Source organism: Melozone crissalis, unplaced genomic scaffold (assembly GCF_028551555.1).
Source record: "Melozone crissalis strain CALT ecotype California unplaced genomic scaffold, PUWL_Pcris_2 ptg000218l_1, whole genome shotgun sequence".
NCBI classification, from domain to species: domain Eukaryota; kingdom Metazoa; phylum Chordata; class Aves; order Passeriformes; family Passerellidae; genus Melozone; species Melozone crissalis.
Window position 1 is genome coordinate 1793769 of NW_026535981.1, and position 12925 is coordinate 1806693.

Here is a 12925-nt window from a genome sequence, read left to right on the forward strand (position 1 = left end):
GCCATTCCATGGTGACATCCCAGGGCACCTTGGGCTGCAAAGGCACCGATCTGTCACAGGCACTCACGGGGGCTCCATGGTGACATCCCAGGAGTCCCCAGGCTGCCAAAGAGTCAGGATGTCCCAGACACTCACAGGGGTTCCTGTCATGGGCAGAGTGGGAGCTTCAGGCAAAAGCTTTGTTTCTTCCTTGGAGAAACTCCTGCTGAGTTATGGGATGGAGAAATGGCACACAGCAGCCACCATAGAACCCATAAAACACTCCAGGACCCCTAGACTTCTAAAATTTCTTCTCAGAGAGGAGACTGGGAGTGGCTGGATTCAATCCCAGCCCCAGACATTGACAAAGGTGCAAAAGATTGGACAGGGGGAATTGAACTTGTCCCACAGGATTAATGATGGAATACCTGAGAGATTTCTAGAAATACAGCTCTGATTGATTCTGATCATGATTAGACACAAAGATCTTGATCAGAGTTATTTCCTCCACAGTATAGGAGATCTAACAATTAGAATATTCTGCTCTAGGCAGCAAGTTTGAAGTCAACAGGGCCTTGCTGGAGTTGTTGGAGCACACTGCAGGCAGAGCCTCCTGCTCCAGCAGGAGCTGCCTTTCCTGCGCCATGAGCAGGGCAGGTCCCGCTGCAGGAAAAGCCCCAGGCCAGCCCCAGCACAGGGAAGGGCTCGGGCAAACATATACACACACAAGGGCAGAGTGCCATGCTGGGAGCTGTGCCAGGGAGAGCCTGAGGCACCAAAGGCACCTTGGCAGCAGCAGCTGCTTGCAGGCCATGGCCAGAAGCCTCCCTTGGCAGCCTGGCCTGGTGGCCACCACTACAGAGCTGCTGCCTCAGGGCTCATTCCTGGCTGGGCTCTGAAAAGCCACTTCTGCTCCAGGAGCCTGAATGGGAAGCCATTGGCCCCAGCACCTCGGGGACAAGATATTAATGACAAAACTCTTCATGCCAGCAGAGCCAAGGCAGGGGCAGAGGAAAGGGGAGAGCCAGGCCCAGGGCACAGGGCTGCCATGGTGATGGCTGTAAGGTCACTGCTCCTGCAGCAGCCTGGCTGCCCTCAGCAGACATTCTGGTCAGAAGCGTTGTGAGGGCACCCAGCACATCAGAGAACCCACACTACAGGAATTCTGTCCTTGGGAATGAGAGGGTTTCACTGGGTCAGGCTGCACAAAGCTCCCGCTCTTGGACAATTCCTGGGATAGGCCATCCAATTCTCTAGAAAAACAGCTGCAGTTTCATGCCACTTTCATAATTGTAGAATATTTCTTCCTTCTAACAAATGTAAATCCACCCTCATTCAGTTTAAAGATATTGACTCTTTTTCTGTCATGGCAAGATTTGGGAGAAAATAACTTTGACCACAATTTTTCCATTTTCACAGACCTTATTTTTTTTCCAAAAATCTCCCAGGATGGGGTTTTGGAGGCCTCATCACAAAACCAGCAGGGGGAGTCTGCAGGCTCTGGGCTCAGTGGTGTGGAGACTGAGGACAGAACAGGAGTAGCCTGGGAGGGATGGAAGGGTGGTTTCAGAGGGGCAGGAGCTTTTCTTCATAGTGGGAATGAGCCTGAAGAAGACATAACAGCACCAAGAGCAGCTGGGGAGGTGCAGAGTGGACACTAGCAGAAAGGAATTTCCCTGCCAGGGCAGGGCTGTGGTGCAACACATCCCCAGCAGTAGCCTGGAGCAGCCCAAGGCTCTGTGTGGGCAGGCAGAGGCAAGCAGGAGGCAGAGCTGTCAGCAAAGGAAGGGCCCAGCCAGGTGGGGCAGCTGGGGGATGCTGACAGCCTGCAGGGACAGAGGCGCAGGGCAGGGACACCGTTGGACGGTTCCCTGCACCGTTGGACAGCCTGGGCTGCACAGGGCACAGGGATGGGCAGCAGCGGCAAGACAGCCCTGCCAGAGCCAACTTGGGCAGCACTTTGGCCATGGCTGCTAGCCCTGGGCCTGAGGCCATGTGAGAGTCTGTCCGAAATATCCTTCATTTTTGCCTCACGATTGCTATGAAGAGAGACCATCAAAAAACTAAAAACTGCTGAACCAGTAGTGGGGGGGGAAATCATGTGCCTCTTAGCTCTGTTTCCAGAGAAGTTTTTTGCTATACGCAACACTGAACTGAAAGGAGCACTCTGCCCTTTTTCCTGAACAATGGTCCTGGAATTTCTCTCCGCCTCCTGACCTGGCTGGTTTGTGCTTTAGCGTGGTCCCTCCTCCAAGAGAAGACCCCTCTCGCCCATCCTCAACCATCATGATAGACAAGTAGAGATGTAGGCCTCTTCATCAAGGACCCAAGACATGAAACCCCTGTGTGAGAAGGCTCCCTCTCACCTTCTTTCAGAGACTGGGACTGAAACCCTCCCAACTCGGGGGAGCTGTGCAGAGGGCAGGGAGGAAAGCTGCCCAGAGCAAGCACAGGTACAGGCAGTGGGCCATGAAAACAATAGTTCTCACTTGCTGCCTGGCTCGACTTTGTGCACCCCTGAACAAATACTATTCTTTCCCCCGAAGATCTTTGTTTCGGTTGTGAAATTCATTCCCCCTTCCCCCAACGAAAAATAGTATAACTTGAGGTCCAGAAGAACTGTGCCTCCGAGATCTCCCCGGACGTGGCCTGGCAGACTCCATTGGCTGGATCCCGAAGGATAACGCAGCACCACGTTTGGTAGCTATAACCCACCCCTCCTCTTCCTCCCTCTTTTCCTTATTTTCTCCTTTGTTCCCCCGGTTCCCCTCACCAATGCATTTCTCTTGTGGTTATTTCAAGAAAATTGCACTTGTTGATTGTAACTGCAAATCCCCTGTGCCGTGTTGGGTTTTTTTGCACCCTGAGATCACCCCTACGAACCATCACATCATCCATTCACTAGGACGGATCATGACAAATGGTCTCCATGATTCCATGGGGCCTTGCAATGTCACAATGATCTCCATGGATCCATGGTGCCTCTCAGGATCACAACGGCCCTTTGGCTCCACGAGGCCCTGAAATGCGGCAATGGCCTCTTGGTTCCACAAAGCCCTGCTGCTTCACACTGGCCCCTTGGGACCATGCAGCCCAACAGAACCACAATGATGTCCTTGTTTCCACGAGGCCCCACAGTGTCACAATGGTCCCTTGGATCCATGGTACTCTGCAGTGTCACAATGGCCTCTGCATGTCACAAGGCTCAAAAAAGTCACAATGGTCTCCATGGTTCCTCAAGACCCCACAGTGTCACAATGGCCCCATGGATCCATGGTACTCACAGTGTCACAATGATCTCCTTGGTTCCACAAGTTCCTACAGTGTAACAGGCTCCACAAGGGCCTACAGTGTCACCATGGCCCATTGGCTCCACAACGCCCTGCAGTGTCACAATGGTCTCCATAGGAAGGAAACAAGTGAGCCCCAGTGGTGCAGGGGCAGATGAGAGGCAGTCATCAGAGGCCAAGGCTAGCCAGACTTGACTGTATTAGCAGATTTTATCTGGGAGCAACCCTTGGATATAGGGAATTTTAGAGGTGGAATCCTAATTTCAGCCATGGGAGGCTAGACAAGAAAGACAGTTCTTTTGCATAGGAATAAAAGCACAGAGCCCCAGTGCGTCATGGTCAGATGGGAAGTGGCCCTTGGCATGGCTAACTCAGTGGGACCTGTCAGACAGCCCACAGGAGGCCAAACCAGGCAGACCTGTTCCATGTTCCCCTGATTTCATGGAGTCCCATACTGTCACAATGATCCCCTTGATTCCATGAGGTCTTGCAATGTCACAATGGTTTCTTGGTTTCACGAGGCCCACATGGCTCCATGCGGTCCTGCTGTGTCACAATGGCTCCTTGTTCCTATGGGCCCCACAGTTTGATCATTGACCCTTGCTTCTATAGGGCCTCTGAGTTGCACAATGGTCTCCTTGATTCCGTGAGGTTCCATAGTCTCACCGTGGTGATCTTGGACCCACATTGTCACAACTGACCCATGGTTTCATGAGGTTCCGTAGTGTCACCATGGTAGCTGTCAGAGGCTGGATGAGATCGACGTGCCAAGACACCTTGGGATGCTCGGAATGCCTGTGTGGGGTCAGGGCCAGGTCAGGCCTTGGTTTGTGGTGAGACAGAGCCCTGCCCCCAGCCCTGGCCTGGCAGAGCTGTCAATCACACAGCAGGGGGTGATGTTAACCCAGCTCTGATTAGCCCAGCTGTTAATCAATCACACACTAGCAGCTGGTGCTACTCTGGCTCTGATTGGACAAGCAACTGGCAGTCACACGCCAGGGGTGGGCCCATGAGGGCCCAGGGCCTTAAAAGCCGGAGGACGAGGACAGCCCAGGGTGTGGATCCTGGCTGTTTCTGGGGTTTCTGTGTTAGTGATGCTGGAACCTGAGCAGTTGGTACCTATCTGCATGTCCTTGTCCTTCTGTGGATCTTCTGTCTTTCTGTTGTTTGCTATTTCTTTTTCTAATCCTTCTTACCTGGAACCTTTTTGGGTTAATTTAACATCTTAAGGGATAAAGGTTTTTAGATTCAATTTGCTAAGTTATTGAATTTAATGCTATGATAAGGGTTTCATATTGAAGTGGATGTTGTATTAAACCCTTTGCAGAAGTTCCTTGATTGTCTATATTTTGCCAGTAAAATTTTGGGTCCTTTTGACCTCTTAGCTCCATTGATCAGAGCATGGTGCTGGTGTCAGTGAGGCTGTGGGTTCAATCCTGTGTGGGCCATTCACTTATGAGCTGGACTTGAGGATCCTTCTGGGTCCCTTCCTATCAAGAATATTCTTTGCATCTGGCCATGTTGATAATATCTGGTTGGTGTTTCTCCTGTGCACCAAACTCGAGTCAAGGAACCTTTGGTTACCCCCAGCTTTTCAGTGTTCTGGGGTGTTGCAGCCCTGCAGGCTCACAATGGCCTCTTGTTTCCATGAGGCCCCACAGTGTCACACTGGCCCCTTGGTTCCATGGGCCCCAACAGTGCCACCGTGATCCTCTTGGTTCCACAACTTCCCACAGTGTCCCACTGGCTCCTCGGTTCCCTGAGAATCTGGAGTGTCACACAGGTTTATGCCATTTGTCCTTGCTGCCCCTCAGATCCCCCTGGCCCACAAAGAGCCCCGAGCCACCCGTGAGGGACAGGCTCTGCTGTCCCAGGCTGGGCTCAGGGCTTGGCCTCTCTGCTTCCTGCAGCCAAGCCAGGCCTTGCTCAGCACTGCAGTTCCCTGCTCAGAGCCTTGGGCTCCCTGCAATCCTGGCCTTGAGGATCTGCTCTCAGCAGTCCCTGGGCAGCCTTTGGCACTCCCTGCCCTCACTGGGGCCCAGCCATGCTCCAAGGCACTTGGAGTTTTGCTGCTGACTCCTTGAGCAGCTTCTTCATCCTTCTCTCCGTGCCTGAGGCTCCTGGATCCAGCTCCAAACCCACCATGGGGATCATGAAAATACAGAATGCCCTCAGGGGCTCTTTGTCTCCCTTCCATTGTCTTTGAGTCTCCAGGGCTTGCGCAGTGATTGGAGTCAGTTTGGAGTTCTGTTCAGGAGGAAGATTTCAAAGTGCACCTCATGATTTATAGTTTTTTAATCATTAGTATTGTTTTTTATTTTTCAGTTCATTGAAGAGCTGATAGACGTATTCCCCAAGTGATCTTGATGCTGAATGTCTCCTTAAGAGGTCTGGGCACAGAGAAGAATGACACCCTTGCAAGCTGACTCTGTTTGGACAACCTGCTCCTCATCCCCAGCCTCACCATGCCTGACATCATCCACCTGCAATTAACATCCAAAAATATAAAAAAAAATTAGTGCAATTTATTATTTATTTTTAATATTTTTTTCAATTAAATGTATTTATTGTATTTATTTCTTATTTGTAATAATAGTTGTTTCATTTTTATTACCAAATTTTATATTTATATCAAAAATCTATGCGTGTTTAGCAACCAATAAAATTAATGGTAACTGGTTCTAAGTATCACAATTCCCTTCATTCACTAATTCACGTCTATTAGTTATTAATTTTTACCCTCTTTCTGCTACTTTGCCCTATGTTTAGTAGTTTTGTAATCTTTTTAATCATGTTTTTCTCACACATGGTTCAAGGGGGCACTTGGGCTTACATGGAAATAATTTTGGGGCACATTTGGGGCAGTTTTGGGTCTGGGGAGGGAATTCAGAGAGAACTTCAGCGTCGGGAGGACACTTGGGGGAGCCGGGTGGGAAACGGGGTGGGGGGGAGGCACTCAGGGATTCTGAGGGACAATTCGGGGTCCAGGGGACCCCTTGGGGATGCAGGGGGGCCCTTGGAGATCAGGGAGGGGAATTTGGGGCCCTTTGGGGTCTGGGCGGGCCCTTGGGGGGCTCTAACGGGGCTTTCTGGGCGCGGGGGTGAAGGCAGAGCGCTAATGGCGCCCTGCAGAGCACGGGGGTGACGGGAAATCAAGTCCCGGCTGCATTCAAATGCCATGAGCGCCGCAGAGCATGATGGGAGCCGTAGTCCCAGAAGTAGCTCCACAGCAGCACTTGGGGGTCCGGGGAGCCAGTTGTGGGTGCAGGCGGCCACTTCGGGTCCTCAGAGGGCACCTGCGAGGAACCTATGGTTCCGGGAAGCCCTTGGGGGGCACCTACAGAGTCGTTATAGGTCCCTTTGGGGCACAGAACATGACGGGACTTGTACGGCCGGAACAGGTTATGTCGGGGCTCTGGGGTCGCAGGGCATATTGGAGATGGTGGTCCGGCTATAAAGACGCTCTACAGTGCGCAGAGCATCACGGGAGATGAAGTCTCAGCTGCAATGGCGCTCAGTGGATGCCGCGGTGCATGATGGGAGCTGTAGTCCCGAAAGGACCCATTGCTCGCTGTCATCTTCACCAGCCCTTTCCATCATTCCAGAGGCTGGTCCATCACAGGGGATATCCTAAATCCACTCGGTGCCTGCTTCTTCTCCAGGTGTCTGTAAGGTTGCTTTGGCAATGAGTACCACACTCTGATTAAATTCTTTCATGAGGCACCTGTGCCAATAGCACCCATTTCCAAGCTCCAAGCTCAGGACAGTGTCCCAGGCAGTGACATGGGACACAAGGTCTGTCTGCAGTCATCCAGGGGTTTTTCTCGCCACCACAGGCACACAGCACTTGCCGTCGTGGGTTTGGGGTATAGTCAGTCTGCCAGGACTCCCCACACTTATATTCCAGCCCTCAGGGGCAAAATCCTCGCCAAAAAGGTTTTTTATTTGGGAGGTCAAAAACTCTTTATTTGATATTTCTGAGCCCAAATCCTCCCTAAATGAGTGTTTCTTAGCTCCCTAAACTGGTATTTCAGACACCAAAATATCCTTAATTGATGTTTCTCAGCCCAAAATCTCTCTAAATTGCTGCTTCGGAGCTAAAAATAGCCCTAAATTGCTTTCGTTGAGACTCGGAGCTCCCTAAATATTTTTTTTTCCCGAGCCAGAAGCCTCCCCAAATCAGTGTTCTGAAGCCCCAAAGCCCCCAGAATTGCTCATTCTCGGCCCCAAAGCTCCTGAGCTCACCGTTCTGGCTCCGAAGCTGCTGACACAGGGGTTTCTAAGCCATGAAGTTCCCAGATCAGTGTTCCAGAGCCCTGATGCCCCTCACTCACGCCCTGTGCCCGGTGTGCCATCAGCCCGTGGGGTTCATCCCAGCCTGGGAGGCTCCGGGAGCGATGGGCGGGGAGCGCTGGCTGTGCCCATTTCCCACCCCCAGCCAAGGAACCGCTCCCTGACCAGAGCGGGGAAACCTCATTTAGGGGAAATTGGTGTAAAACCAGGAAAGGAGCTGCAGGGAGAGAGGGAAGAGCCCGTGGGGGCGGGAAGGGGTCGGGAACAGTGAGCTAGTGAGCTGTATCTATCCCAGTTTTTAAGCAGTGCTTGCGCCCCAGTGCAGAGCGGCTCCTTCCCAGACCTGCCCCAGGTAAGCGCCTGCCCCTTGCTCCCGGGTTTCCTCAGGGCTTGCTCCTTCTGCTCCCGAAATTGATGTTTCTCAGCCCAAAAGTTCCCTACATCACTGTTTTGGAGCTCCAAAGCTCCCTAAATAGGGGCTACAGAGCCCAAAATCGGCTTAAATTGGTTTTTTGGAGCCCAAAAGCTCTCTAAATTGTTCTTTTTGCTCTGAAAATATCCCCAAATCACTCTCCCTGACTCCCAAAGCTCCCAACATGATTTTTTCTCAGCCTTGAACTCCCCAAACCAGGGTTTCATAGGCCTGTGTGTCCCTAAATTGGTGTTTAAGAGCCCCAGTGCTCCCTAAATCAGTATTTCTGAACCCAAATGCTGTTTCAGGTCCCAAAAACGTCCCCAGGTGGGTGAGCCCCAATGCTCCTGAGACTCCTGTATTCTCAGCTGTGAACATCCCCAAATACCAATTTTTGAGGCCAAAAGTGCCCTGAAATGGTATTACTGAGCCTCAAAGTATCCTCAATTGCTGCTTTTGAGCCCCAAGTGTCCGGAGACTGAATTTCTGAGACCAGAAGTTCATTAAATTGGTGTTCCTGAGCCCTGAAGCTCCCCAAGTTGCTTTTCTGGACTCGCAGAGCTTCCTGAGTTCCCTTCACCTGAGCTCCAGGTGAAAACTGCGCGAGGGCGTACACGGCCCTAAGTCCGGCTAGCTGAAGGGGTGAAGCAGCCGACGCCCCTGCGCATCTGAGGCCAACCCCCCTTGGCGTCCTGGCCTCGGGCTGGGTTGGATCGCGGACTTGGATTCGTGCAGGACGAGACGAGAGAGGAGGCGACCACTTGCTGGGGGTAAAATGTCGGTTTATTGAAGAGCCCACATGCAGCAAAGGGCAAACCAACAGCTGGAAAAACCCACAGCAAATGGCCTCAAACATGGAGGGAGACAGAGTTTTACAGGGAAGGGGTGGAGAAGGGAGGGAAGCCCAGCTAACAAATGGGAGAACATATTGGGAGGCACATAACACAACTGACAGATGAACATATCCAATAAATACAAAGTAAAGGAGGGGCCCCGGGACACCAGCCAACCACAACCCCCAGAGAGAAGAAAGTTCTCGCAAGCAGGGAGGAGTGGGGGGTGATTGACTGGGCCCAGGGAGGAGGAAAACTTTACTTATATGGTGGGATAAGGGAGGAGCAGTTATGTAACTTAGGAGATTGACAACTAAGAGGGGCAGGGGTAACCATGGTAACCTAACTGCCAAAGGCTCTGTGGCGGGAAAACTGGAGGGGGAAGAACCATCTTACAAAGAGCAGGGGGGGAATAATACATAAAATGGGGGAGCAAAACCAAGAAACTTAAAAACACACTACAACAAAAAGGCAGCGCTTGGGAGGTGGAGCACACGGGCCAGCAGCCAAGCAAGGCAGCACCACCCGCGGCTGTGTGAGCAGGAGCCCCGCCGGGGAAGGGCTGATCCCTGCCCAGCATATTGACACCACACCTGCCCAGCCACAGGGGGCTGTGGCACTCAGGAACCACTGCCCTGGAGGTCCCTGGGGTGGCAATCCTCCTCCAGCTGTTCTCCAGTCCTGGTGGAATTTCCTAAAGAATATCAGTGTCTGCAACAACAGAAGCGTGACCCTGCCCAAACAGAAATGTCTGCAGCAGAGCAATCTGCACAGTCTGCAGCTGCCCCTGTGGGCAAGGCCAGTGCAATCACTGTTGGCCATGCACAGCAGTGACACCCCCTCCTCACAAGGCCTCTCGAGCATTGACCGTCCCTGGGCTGGGCACTGCTGAGGGCCCTCAAGTGCTGAGATCAGTTCTGCCAGAGGGGATTGAGTGGGAAAAGCTCCCTGGACCATCCTGCGGCCTTCACTGGGTTTTGCTGAGGCCTGAGGGAGCCCTGCTGCCCTCCAGGGCCCCAGGGCTTTCAGTGTCTTTGTCTCATCAAGGCCTAGCAGTGCAGCAGAGGGTGGGGAACCAGTCAGGAAGGGTTGGAGGGAGACCACAAAGTAAATATTTCATAGAATTCCTATTCAAAGCCGATTGTCCCTTCCCACCCACAGTCTACAGACACTAATCCAGTTCCTAATTCGTTCCTACATAGAGAAAAAATCGTCAATTCAGGCCTTATTTATTTATTTAATGTTATTTTTGACCAATAGCAAAAATTGTTGCCATGACTCTTGCTACACATTAAATGGGAGAAAAGTAAAAAGTAAGTACCATGTTGATTAGGCCCAGCCTGGATGCCATGAATACATTATGGCCAAATGTTTGTTTCTTTGATCTTGGGGGATCAGGAAATATTTTTAGTCTGAATATATAATAAATAGTTATTTCATGGAGTGAGTAGAACTTAAAAATATAAAATATAAATATTAAAACAATAGCTCACCTTAGCACCCCAGACAAAGCATAATGAGATTTCACCACCACTCATACAATGCTCCTGGATTTAACTCACGTGCTGGTATTAATGTTGTATTAGACTCAATGCATAACTCAAAATGTCTAATTTATTTGGCCTCTGTTGGCAGACCAGACTCTGTTGGTCTCTGGGCAAGAGACTGCACTGACAATGCAGAAGAGAGAGTTTTTTGTGAGGTTTTTTTTTGTTTTCTTTTGGCTTGGTTTTTTTGTTGTTGTTGGTTTTGTATGTTTACCTTTCTCCTCTCTCCCTGCAGCGCCTCATTTTCTTTTGCTTTATCCTCTCCTCTTCTGTCTTTCCTCCTTCATTTTCTTTTTCCACCTCAAAGCTTCCACTTTGCCTCAGGATTGCAGCTCTGGCCCTGCCAAAAATAATTCTCCTGTCTAAAGCAGTTGTCAGGGCTCCTTCCAAATATGAGAGACAGAGAGGACAATGTGTCTCTGACTGTGAGAAGTGGGGTGACCCATCCCTGGAAGCACAATCATCTTTCCATGAGCGGTGATCTGAGCTAATGTCTGTGCTCATCAGTGATCAATGGCAGAAGCACATCCAGGACAGCTCCACGTGCACATCATCTACTCATTGTTACTGTTTGAGAAGCCATCTCGCTATTGCTCTGCTTTAGGAGAAAACCCCTCAAACTCTGAGCATTTTTTCCCATTTATATGCTTTCCCTCCTTTCAGACCAGAGCAAAACAGCAAAATGTAGTGGGAGGAGATGGAGCAGGGTTCATTCCTGGGAAATCACCCCTGGCATTTCCTGTCTGATGCCTTCAGTTAGACCTGTGGGACAGCCATGGGCCCTAGGGCTGTGACTTCTCTTGGGTCCCTGCCGGCATTTCTCTATTTCTATTCCTCCCCTCTTTTCCTCACCTGGGTCTATCCTCTCCTTAGGCACCAGGAAAGCTTTCTTACATGCAGCAGCTTTTGGCACGGGGTCCCTTAATTCAGTCCAGGTCCTCCTTCTCTGGAACGTGGCCAAAGAAAACAGAAGGTCCCAAGGAGCAGAAAGCCTAAGGAAATGGAGTGCAAGAAAGAGGGAGAGCAGAGCACAGCAGTGAGCTGTGCCCTGAGCAGACCTTTCCTCACTCCTGAGCAGTCCCTGTTTCTGCCTTCACCTCGTCCCTGCTGCTCTGATGGATGTGCTCAGAAGAGACAGGTGGCTTTGTTGGAAGGGTCAGCAGGGCCCTGCTTTCTGCAGCCAGCTGTGCAGAAGAGGATATGTGGGAAACTTCCCAGTCTGACCCTTCCCAAGGCTCTCTGGCCATCACACTCCAGCCACCAGAGGTGTTCAGTGTTGGGAGGAGCCACTCCACAGCAGTGGCTGCAGTGCCCCAATGGGCCCTGCTGGACTCCCCACACCCAGCCCCTGTGTCCTCCCTGGTTCCAGCCCAGGTTCCTCATAGCAGTCTCACCTGTCTGATTCCATAAAGCCATTTATTCCCAGTGCAGTGACACAGAAACACCCTGAGCTGTTCCCCCAGCAAGGGAGCCCCTCAGTTTTATCCCCTCAGTCTGCATGCCCAAGGCTCAAGTCTGGCTCTTCCTCCCGGGCCCTCAGCTCCTGCTGGGTCTCTCGGTGTCCCTTCCCCAGCGGTGCCACCACTCTTGGTGCCCTTTGTTGGGCTCTGTTGGCAGTTCATGAGCTCTTGTCTCAGGCTCCCACCTGGAGCTCAGCTTGCATCAGGCACTGCAGCTGCCCCAGCCACCTGCACCAGGTGTGTTCACAGCCAGGAGAAGGGAGAGTGGGAGTGAGGTGATTTCAGTTTTGTCTTTGTTACCCAGCTTGCTGCTCTATTGGGAATTGCTGAAAAAGCAAAGCAATCGTCTGTCCCCAAGTCAAGTCTGGTTTGCCCATGGTGGCAGCTGGAGAGGGATGTCCCAGGCTTTATGTGAGCTCTTCAGTTGTATTTTTTCCTCCTATCCAGTTGAGGAGGGGGAGTGAGAGAAGTTTGATGGACATTTGGCAGCCAGCCTGTAAATATTCTCAGTTCAGTCAAAGAATGAACAGAGACAATTTCTCACAAACTGAACCTAACAATCCTAGGGAAAAAAAAAAAACAATTAATATCTCTCTTTCTATAACCATTGTTTATAAAAATGGTTTGTTAGAGTGTACTATTCATAGTGCATCAATAGTGTGAGAGGTTTTCACCTTAAGACCAATCAGGTCTTACATCCACTACTGTTCCTATATGAACTGTATATTTCTTAATACTGTACACGAATAATAAAGTGTCTTTCATGCCTTCTGCATCATGGAATGAGTGGTAATTGTTCTCTGGTCGGGACACCTCCTGCGTCGACTCCAGCCAAGGTCACTTGTCTTTTCACCATAGATTTCTTCATAGCTGGTCAAGATAACCTCCAGGATTTGAGTCTGAAGGAATGGAAAATGGTCCCTTGCCTCTGAGGAAAATATGACTGGGGTTGAACACCAGGTTCTGCACTCTGCAAAAGCAGAAGGTCTTAATTTTTACCAAGGAAGATGAAGTGTGTGTCTGTGAGAATTCTCAGAGCTCCAGGGCAGACAAGATGGGTTAGGGACCAGCTGGGAGTGCAACAGAACATCTTATCAACTGCCTTATCTTC